This window comes from Pteropus alecto, unplaced genomic scaffold, assembly GCF_000325575.1.
Source record: "Pteropus alecto unplaced genomic scaffold, ASM32557v1 scaffold123, whole genome shotgun sequence".
Lineage (NCBI taxonomy): Eukaryota > Metazoa > Chordata > Mammalia > Chiroptera > Pteropodidae > Pteropus > Pteropus alecto.
In genome coordinates, this window is record NW_006433950.1 from 3,187,739 (window position 1) to 3,197,614 (window position 9,876).

Genomic DNA, 9,876 nt, shown 5'->3' on the forward strand with positions numbered 1-9,876 from the left:
TAAACAAATAAAATAAATATGGAAATTAAATCAATTTTATGAATAAATAAAGTGAAACATTATTTTAAAAATTAAATTAAATTAAATTAAATTGAATGAAGCATTTCATCCATTTACCATTGAAGTAATCATTGATAAGTTTGGACTTATTGCCATTTTGTAAATTGTTTTTAGGTTGTGCTTACAGTTGTCTTTTCTTTTTTTCTTCTTCTCTTGATCTTTTTCTTTGTGATTTTCTGCTTTTCTCTAGTGTTTTACTTAGGTTCCTTTCTTTTTGTTATTTGTATATCTTTTGTAGGTTTTTGGTTTGTCGGTGTCTTGAGGTTTATGAATGCCATTGTTTATCTATAGCATTGTATTTTAAGCTGGTAGACGTTTAAGTTCAAATATATTCAATGAGGACTACATTTTTACTGTCCCCTCCATGCGTTATGATATCGATGTCATATTTTAGATCTTTTTCTGTCATATATCTCCTGACTATTTATCGTAGTTTGAGTGGAGTTTGATACTTTTTCTTTTGCCTTTGTAGTAGCTTTTTAAAGGTCTGACTTGCTATATTTATTGACTATTTGGTTTTACCTATGAAGTTTTTCCCTCTCTCATATTTTCTTATTTCTGGTTATGGCCTTTCCTTTTCTACTTTAAGAGAATCGTTTAACATTTTTTTGTAAAGCTGGTTTAATGGTGATAAAGGTCTTTAGTGTTTTGCTCGTCTGGGAAACTCTTGATCTCTCCTTCAATGCAGGATGATGACCTTGCTGGGTATATTATTCTAGGCTGTAGGGTTCTTTCTTCCAGAACTTTGAAGCTATCCTGCCACTCCCTTCTGGCCTGCAATGTTGCTGCTGAGAAGTCAGCCGATAGCCATACAGGGATTCCTTTGTACGTAACTCATTTTCCTTTTGCTTCCTTCAAGATCATCTCTTTATCTTTAACTTTTGCCATTTTAACGACAGTGTGTCTTGGTGCGGGTCTCCTCGGGTGCATCTTGTTTGGAACAATCTGTGCTTCCTGGGCGTGGATGTCCGTTTTCTTTCCCAGGTTAGGGAAGTTTTCAGCTATTATTTCTTTAAATAAAGCTTCTGTTCCTTTCTCTCTTTCTTCTCCTTCTGGGATCCCTATAATGTGAATGTTGGAGCACTCGATGTCCCAGAGGCTCCTTAAGCCATCCTCTGTTTTTAAAATTCTTTTTCCTTTCTGCCGTTCTGATTGGTTGATTTGCATTAGTCTGGCTTCCAAGTCCCTGGCTGGTTTTTCTGCGTTTGCTCATCTGCTGTTGATTCCTTCTCATGTGTTTATCGTTTCCCGTATTGTATTCTTCAGGTCTGCTTGTTTTTTTCTTATACTTTCTAACTCTTTATTGAAGTTCTCTTAAGTCCCTCTATTCCACACTTGAGTTTGGTGAGGGTCCTCATGACTGGTTCTTCGAATTCTTTATCAGGCAAATTACTTATTTCTGTTTGCTTAGGGTTTTTTTTTTTTTGGTCTGGGGATTTTTCTTATTCCTTCATTTGAGAAATATGCTTCTTCTTTTTTTTTTTTTCTATTTTGACTTTCCATATTTGTTTATATGAATTAGACAAAGTAGCTATCTCTTCCAGTATTGGAAAAGTGGCCTCATGTAGAAGTGGGTTCTGGGTATACTGGGTTTGTCAGTGGTTTTGGCAGGCTGGTAGGAGCTGAGTATCTGCCCCAGGAGCTCAGGCATCTGGGGCACTTGGTTACCGAACCTGAGCAGTTCCAGGTGGGGAGGACAGGTGTGTGTAGTAATGCCCTGTCATCTTATCCTCTCTCTTTCTCAGACTGAAATGGGTTTGGGTGATGTGTCCGAGAACACTCTGTAGTGACTTTGCAGGCACACCAGAGCCCCTGGAGAGAGCCCTCACCACTCTGTGGAGGTGGTCGGGGATGTAAACAATGGAGCTGATTGGCTCCTCTACCCCGGAGACTTCCTGCAGCTCCCAGAGAGCTTGCCTGACTCTCTAGTCTTCTTTATACGGTCGCTCTCCTCTTTGTTGTATTGCAAGTGGTCCCATGTAGAAGCGACCTCTGTCTGGGCTCTATGTGCTGGGTAGTTTGGAAAGCTGCTTGGAACCTGGCCAGCACTTCCAGCACCTGAGGCACCAGCAGGCACTTCCGGGCACCTGGAGCACCAGCAGGCACTTCCGGCGCCTGGAGCAGCTCTTGGCAGGACGGCCAGGTATACGGCGACGCCCTGCTCCTGCTTCCTCTGCATGGAGGCCCAAGGCTCCAGGCAACGTAGCTGTGAATCTGCTGCTGCCGGTGACCCTGCAGGTAGGACAGAGCCCTGAACAGTGCTCCCGTGGGGGTGGAGGGGTCATAAACAAATGATGTCACCTGTTTCTTAGGCTGGAGAGTTCTGGCAGCTCTTGGAGGGCTCTCGCGGTTTCCCGGCCTCTCTATTTGGTCTCTTTCTCTTGTTTGTTGTCAAAAGTTGTTCGCTGAGTGTTCCATCCACTGGCAGGAGTAATTGCTACTTATACACATGCATTTTTGGTTCTGCCCCGTGGGGCAGGGTGAGTTTGCATCCTCCTGCATCGCTGCCATCTTGGATGTCTCCAGTTACTTCCCTTTCTGCCAGGCTCTGCTCTAGGCTCGGATAAAATGACAAGCCGAGAGTAAGCATAATCCTTGTACTCCAGAAATATTAGACAATTAATCACAAAGTCACCACTGCTTTAAGTGTCCTGAAGGACTGGAGCATTGGAGCCTTTAGAGACCATGCAAGAGGGGTGGCCCTGAAGAGGTGAGGGGCTGGTGCAGGTGACAGTGAGCAGAGGCCCTCGTGGGAGAGTGGGCATAGTGTAGAAAGCAAGACAAGCATGGCCGAGATGCGGGATGAGGCGGGCGGGGCCAGGGCGAGCGCCAGGAGTGGACGGCCTGGTGTTTCACGCAGAGGCTTTGGAAGAGTGTCCAACGGGCACCCACACTTCTGACTTAGGTTTGGAGACACGTCTGGGTAGCCGGAGCTGGGAAGAGCGAAAGCGGGGAGGGGACCAGGAGGCATCCAGGGGAGGAGCAAGGGGGCCGAGGAGGGGACACGAGGTTTAGCTGGGGAAGCAGGGTGGGTCGCCGAAAGCAGAGGCACATGCCCCCTTTTTAACCACTTCCGATCTTTCTTTCCAATTTTGAAATGAGCATAAGTCCATTCACAAGGATTTTTAAAAGCTCATGAAAGAAATTGGCATACCGAAGAGCAGGAGCGGCAGGGAAATTAATGTGTGACCGAGCACTGGCTGCATGCTAGGCCCTTTATATTTATATCCAGAAAGTCCAGTCATATAAATTCTTGTTTTTTAAGCAGGTTTTGAGCCCTTGCATCCCCTAGAACCAAGAAGTCCAATATTTCACCATTGAGAATTCTTCTACACTTTCTTTAAATTATCCAAGAACCTTTTGGAATTACTTCAGTCCAGGGGTTTTCAACCAGGGGCATCTCCCCTCCCCTCAACCTGAGGACTTTTGCCAATGTCTAAAGAAAATTTTGGTCATTACAGGGTGTGTGTACATGTGTGTGTGTGTGTGTGTGTGTGTGTGTGTGTGTGTGTGTGTGTGTATGTTATGCTATTGACATCTAATAGTTTGAGGCTAGAGAGGCATCTAAACATCTTAAAATGTACATGGCAGCCTCCTACAAAAAAAAATTATCTGGCCCAATGTGTCCATAGTGCCAAAGTTGAGAAATCTTGCTTTAATCCCAGGGGATCAGCTTTCGTTCAGTCACTATCAGACTTGCTAGTCTTGACCACATGGGGTCGCTGTTGGAGATGAGTCCAGTGCAGTCTGGTAGCTGCTTGTTCTGGTAAGAATCCCTGCTCGCACCCAGTGATGCCCCATGTTGGCTCTTAGTTCACATTCACATGTTTATACGTTATTTCTGAAAGTTCAACAACTGAGCCAGGGAGACTGGATCCGAGATGTTTCTGTTTTAGCCACAGACAGATTCTGTGCAGAAGAAAAAGACCCTGAGCTTTGGGTTTCACTGTGCTCCTACCCTGAGCTTTGCCTCCTGAAGCAGAGTTCATCCTGTAGATTCCCACCAGATTCACCAGGTCAGATTTCAGACTCTCCAGGACCTTTTTTATTAGAGCGGGGAGGGGTTGGGAGGTTCCCCTGCCCCATCACTGAGGCTTCATTCTGCTCACTTGGGGACCTGGCACCATATTTATTTAGCTGCTCATGTCTTAGAGTTGGCTGAGTGTACATGATGAAGCCTGAATGGATTCTGCTACCAGCAAGCTAGTGACCTTGGACTTAGTGGCCTCGGCTCTCTATGGGTAGGGAGACAAGTTGGGCTGGTGAAGGTTTTCTTGACTTAAATCATGTGTGCAAATCATTTTCCCATTTTACATCATGTCTGTGAACATGTACTCTTATTTATTTAATATTTTCTTTTTAATTGGCTCGCTGAATTTACTCAGTACTTTTTGGTTGAAAAGAAATCTTTATTCGCTCTCACAGATGGAAAACCAGTTGGCATAAATAGAAGGTAACAGAAAAAATAAGTATAATGCAAACAAAACAAAAGAGCTGTTATTAAATTCTGGCTAAATGCTGTTGCTTGCTAAGGATTCTGAGTCATAGGCCCACTTGTGGTTCTTGAAAAGGGAGATGGGCCAACGTTAGAGAGGAATTAGAGGCACGCTAGGACCTGTGGAGACATTTTTTCCCTCCACGGCTCATCAGAGGGATAGGACAAGGGCTGAAAGTGAGTCTTGTGAGGGCACACAGCGCCCGCGCAGCAGCTCACGTCACCTCGGGGGCCGTGTGCCTTGAGAATTCTGGACTTCATGGTCCCTAAGCTCCTGTGGACCTAACCGCTGGCTTCTCTTCCTTTGTCTACATCACAAAGCTGCCGAGAGGTGCCCATGAGAAGGCGGGGTGAGGGCTTTCTGAACCGTAGTGCGGCACCCCTGGGGCAGACGCGTGCTCGTTTCCTGTGGATGTGAGAGGCGGGGCTACGGCCTCCACAAAATGCCTCCCCTTCTGATCCGGGGATCGCTGGTTCCTCAGTCAGAGATAATAACCTTGGTTTAACGCTTCTCGTTCTCAGAAAAAGTGCAGATTTCCAGGTGGCAGGGTGAGTGATCTTTCCAGGAGGCACGTGTCATTTACAGCACCTCAAGTCTATCAGTCCTTCCCTGGTGGGAGGGCCAAGCTCAAGGGTAGTTAAGAAGGAGAAGTGTCTGGGGTCTGGCCAAGGCCACCGAACAAGGCAGCAGGGATAAGCAAAGCCCAGGGTCACAGTTTTGCCAACGTCTATCCTTGGCTTGACCTCTGTTCTCAGCCTGGGTACAGCTCGGTTTGGCCCCCAGTTACAGTAATAAGAAAAGGCCACCATGGGGGGACTGGAAATGACCTTACACTTTGGAATGGATACAGTGTTTCTGGTGCAGAGTAAGTAGCTGCTCCCCCCGCCCCCTATGTTACTGTTACTTTGTATTTTCCTTGACTAACATGGGTTTCTAAACCATCTCTCTGCTGTTGTCTTTCCAGCACTCAGATAGGGCCCGACCTTTCCAACTTGGCCGTGTGAAGAATAACAACGACATAAGCCAACTTTTTAAGACTCTCATTACTCGTCCCAGGCCTTGTGCTCAGTGCTTTGTATGCACTGCTTTATTCCATCCATTCAACCGCCCCACAGAATAGAGGCTATTAGTTTCCTTATTTTAGACTTGAGAAAACTCAGTGTAAGTGGCTTGGCCAAGATACCAGTCGGCAGCTGAGCTGAGCTTCGGCTCCAGGTTGCAGCCCAGGCCTTTTCCGGCATTTTCTCAGCAGCACTGGGTTAGAATGCGAATCTGATTGTGCTTCCGTTTCTCTAGAACAGAAGTTCCTTTGGCTTGGCTTTCTTTTCTGTCCCCTACAGAGGTTCTCAAGCTACGAAGATCGGACCCAGGGAAGAGAGAGAGCGAGAGAGAAAGACTAGAGAGCAAGCAGATGCTGCAGTGTCGTCCTCGATCTATAAAGTCAGGATCTTTGGGATGAGTTCCAGGAAGGAGTATTTTTGAAGAGCTCTCCTGGTGGTTAAGCTGAATGTGAGAAGCTGTATGGGGCACAGCGTGCAGGGTATTTCAGTCTACGAATAGCAGGGTCTACTAAGTGTTTGTTGAAGGACTGTGTTCTTCCACAATTTGCCAAGGATGGGGTACAGAGTTTCAGGACAGGAGAAGGTTTATGCTGTCATCTCAATGGGCAGTGTCAGGAAACCATAACCTTCAACTCCTTTTATTCCTGTCTCCCTCCCTCCCTCCCTCCTTCCCTCCCTCCCTCTCCCCTCTCTCCCGCTCCCTTTCTCCCCTTTTTCCTCTCCCTACCTCTCTCCCTCTCTCATCTATGAGTCAGTACAATTTCAACAGAATCACAATAGGGTATTACTAAGTCTACTTTGTACGAAACCTTCTCTCCTGCTGGGATTACGTTTACTATCCTGTGCCAGGTGGCCTCGATGTTTGGCTCCTGATGTTGGGGGAGGACTTAACCTCCAACGGGAAGCAGAGACATGATCATGAGGATGTCATCAGCATTCTCTTTCTGACCTGGGAAGCGTAGCAGGATGCCCTGCGGTAGGAACCGAAAATGGCAGCCGAGGGTTGACGTGTTAGACCTACAGCCAGGCCCCACCCCTTCCACCCTCCACCCAACCCCTCAGTCTCCACTAAGAACAGACCCGACTTGTTCTTTTATTTATTTATTTTTTAATTCATCTCACTGTTTGACGCATGAACACGCATCCAGCGTTTGTTCCTAGATGACTTCTCAAAACAAATACAATTCTTCCCTGGATGGGGTCATAGAGTCCACAAACTACTTCCTCCCAGAGGAGGAGCCTGGCACAGAAGGAGGGGAGTGGAATTAAAAATGGGACCGAGTGTTCCCCGCACAGCGTGGGGAAGGCACAGGGCCGCCTGCAGTTCCAGGCCACTGCTCCTTTCCATGGATCTGGGCAATCAAGGCTTGATGGTGCTAATAAACCCTCTGACCTTTTATTTCCCAGGAAGCCAGACATCCAAATTCCCCTTGTTTAATTTGTACACAGGCACGCAGTTGGTCAGCAAGAGCGCCGGTGTGTGAATGCACTGGGGAGCTCACCTCATTCTCGCCAGTTAAATTCTCAGGCCTCTGGCACGGGTTGTATGCTGTAGTTAAAATTCTGAAAATGTGTCCCAAGGTCGCCAACCAGATGCATATGGAGGCGCTGGCATTCTTTAATCGGTCTATATCTTTCAGTGACTGCGCGTCCACTGGTTTCTCTTGCTGAGCTCTCTTGAAAGGCAGAGAAAGGAACCTCTTTTATTTTTCTTTTCTTTTCCATTTTAACCTAATGTCTGATTTTGTCTTTCTCTGTGTGGAATCGGCTTAGGGAAATAGTAAACCCAGATCATATATTTGCATAAACATTTTAAGTTTTTTTTTAAGTTATGTTTAAGAATATCTGATAGTGACTGGAAAAAAAAAACCCACTTTGTGTAATTGCTATAAAATGGTGCTTTTTAAAAAGCAGATTCGAGCTATAGATATTTTAACTATAACATTTCTAGAATAAGAACAATGAGTTCTGGGAAACCAGTGGAAAAATGGCCAACTCCCTTACTCAAAATGATGACTTTTTCCTTTGGCCAGCAAGGGTTTAGCATTTTTTAGGATGGCAAAATGAGAAGCTTATGTGGTCCTCAGCACTCCCGGAAAATATTCGAATGTAAAATTGACTAATGTTGCTACAATGATGGGATAATTAAGTAATTTCAAGAGCCTGTGTCCAAATATTAGGCATAAACCACCATGTTGGCCCAGGCAAGGATGTTAAAAATTAAATCCTCGTCAAACCTCTTGTGGTTGGAGACAGAATGAAAAATTGAGTGGGTGTCTTGGTCAAAATTTTAAAAAGAGCTAAAATTCTGAAATTAGACCAAGCCATTTTTTTTTCCCCTGTGTTCAGAAAATCTCTGAGAAATAACACAGCTCGGATCAGAATGTCTTTGAATCCGAGAGGCCAGAAAAGGACCGAGCAGTTGTTTTCTTTGCTGTGGCACATTCAGGAACAACTCCCAGGTTTCACGGGGGGAAACTAAGATTTTAAACACCAGAGGAGACCTCCTTTCCCTTTACCCGCATGTCTGCCTGTCAAACCCAAGGCACCCCATAAATTCCCATCACATGGCCTTTCCCATTAGTAACAGAAAATGGAATTTAGGGCCAGTTTATAGGGTGACATTGTTGCGGCTGACAAATGACCCATGTCAGGCACCTGTTGTGAATGCTGACTGAATGCTACATACATTTTGTTTTTGTTTTTGGCAAAAGTAGCTTGACGAGTACTGGGTTCAAGTCATGTGAAAGGCTGTGAGAGGGGCAGAGTGTCGTGTTTAGGTAGTCAGCTGGTTTGACCACTTTGAGATATTTAATGAATATACCCACTAAATTTAGGTTTGTTTTATCTATCTATCTATCTATCTATCTATCTATCTATCTATTTATTATTTTTTCAGGCGAGGCAACCCTTGGTTGACCTCACAGATTGCAAGGACCTTGTCAGCTTATATTCCTTATTTTTTAAATTTTTTACTCCTACAGCACCTGGTTTTCCTAGGTGGTCTCCCATCCAAGTACTAACCAGACCCAACCCTGCTTAGCTTCCGAGATCAGATGGGATTGGGCTCGTTTAGGGTGGCATGGACATAGACTAAATTTAGGTTTTAAAAGGCTACTTCCACCAAATGCTAAATGTGCTAGACATGGATAGAATAATCTGCTTAGTCCAAGGACAATAGAATCTAAATCTGGATGACATTCGAGAGCGCTCTAGCAAAACTCACAGGTTTTCCAAATGGGACTGAGGATCAGAAGGAGGAAGTGTCTTGACTAAAGTCATGTGGGGGTTTGTGGCAGAATTGGAGGTCTCCTGATTTTCCAGGGTAATGTTCCTTCTGTTAAAGTGATTTAAGAAATGACACTGCCTCATCCATTTGTACACAGGTAAAGCATTCTAAAATCATCTGTCTGTCCGTTCATCCATCCTTTCATCCGTCCGTCCATCCATCCATCCATCCATCCATCCATCCATCCATCCATCACTCATCCATCCATCATCCATCATCCATCCACTTAAAATAACATTTATTAGTCTTTTCTGTCCGGGGCGTTCTGCTGGGTCCTGGGACACCAGAAGGAAAGATGCCATGTGTGTCCTCCAGAAGCAGGTCACATAATATAGTGGAGTGAGTGCTCTGCTAAGGGTCTGCACAGCTCCCTATGGGAATATGGAGGGGACATATTGATATCTGATTGGAGGAAATCAACGATAGCTGTACAGGAGATCTGACACCTGTGCTGACTCTTGAAGGACAGAAAGTATGAGTCCCCGACTTTGTTCTTCTTATTCGAAATTTTTTTGGCTAGCTGAGTTCCTTTGCCTTTTTATATACATTTTAGAATCAGCTTGTCAGTAGCTTCAGAAACATGGAAATTGCACTTTTTCTGTGAGGTAAGTAGTGACGTCCCCATTTCATTCCTGGTTTTAGTAATGCAAGTCTTCTCTTTTTCTCATGGTCATTCTAGCTGAAGGTTTGTCAATTTTGTTGATCTTTTTAAAAAACCAATTTTGGGTTTCATTGATTTTTCTCTGTTGTTTTTTGGTTCTCTCTGTAGTCCCACGCTAATCTTTATTATTTCCTTCCTTGTACTTGCTTTGGGTGTGCTCTTAGCTTACTCATCTGTTTCCAGTTCCTCAAGCTGGAAGTTTATTGATTTGAGAGCTTGCTTTTTTTTTTTTTTTTAATATGAGCATTTACATCTATAAATTTCCCTCTAAGCGCCGCTTTAGCTGCATCCCGTAAGTTTTGGTATATT

General features: G+C 44.8%; 1 pseudogene; it reads right to left on the reverse strand.

The window, feature by feature from the left end:
* Nucleotides 1–8,592: 8,592 nt before the first annotated feature.
* On the reverse strand, nucleotides 8,593–8,711 carry LOC112477400 (annotated as a pseudogene).
* Between the last annotated feature and the right edge of the window lie 1,165 nt (nucleotides 8,712–9,876).